The following is a 1,007-nucleotide window of genomic DNA, read 5'->3' on the forward strand; positions in this document are numbered from 1 at the left end:
GAGTGAAGGTTCTTCAACTCATAGCCAACATGTTTCTCACTTCTTGTTTGAGACTCCAGGATTTGTTGGAGTAGAGCTTCAGTGGTGTTGACCTGAGGAGTTGAGGTAGAGGGATTAGATTGCTGTTGGGAAGAATGGTTGCCCTTGTTGTTGAAACCAGGAGGAGGGTTTTGCTGAGGTTGATAGCTGCCTTGCTGATTATTCCGAGGCTGATAACCACTCTGTTGGTTGTTGGAATAGAATTTCTGCTGGTAGTTGTTGTACTGAAAGTTGGGCTCTTTCTTATACCAGCTACCATTGTTGTTGATGAAACACAGCTCTTCATGACCTTCCAAACCTTCAACTTCATGGACAACAACTGGTGTCTCTTGGCTTGGGTTGCCAACAAAGTGCAGCTGCTCTTGGGTAGCTTTGTCAGCAATGAGGATGTCTATTCATGGACAACAGCTGGTGTCTCTTGGCTTGGGTTGCCAACAAAGTGCAGCTGCTCTTGGGTAGCTTTGTCAGCAATGAGGATGTCTATCTTATCATGTAGAGCCTTCAACTCCTTCCTTGTCTGCTTATCATCTGTTCTACTACCTCTGTCGTGGTCTCCACTGTAGACTGCATCACTTTTAACCCTGCTCTTGGGTAGCTTTGTCAGCAATGAGGATGTCTATCTTATCTTGTAGAGCCTTCAACTCCTTCCTCGTCTGCTTATCATCTGTTCCAGTACCTCTGTCGTGGTCTCCACTGTAGACTGCATCACTTTTAACCATGTTGTCAACCAGTTCCTCTGCATCCTCTTCAGTTCTCCCCAAGAAGAACCCATTGCTAGCTGTATCTAGTCTGGCTCTGTACTTAGGAAGAGCACCACGGTAGAATGTGCTCAGCAAACTCTCCTTAGAGAAACCATGGTGTGGGCATTGAGCTTGGTAGCCCTTGAATCTCTCCCAGGCTTCACTGAATCCTTCCAAGCCCTTCTGTTGAAAGCTGGAAATCTCATTTCTCAGCTTAGCAGTTCTTGA

Source organism: Brassica oleracea, chromosome C1 (genome assembly GCF_000695525.1).
Source record: "Brassica oleracea var. oleracea cultivar TO1000 chromosome C1, BOL, whole genome shotgun sequence".
NCBI lineage: Eukaryota > Viridiplantae > Streptophyta > Magnoliopsida > Brassicales > Brassicaceae > Brassica > Brassica oleracea.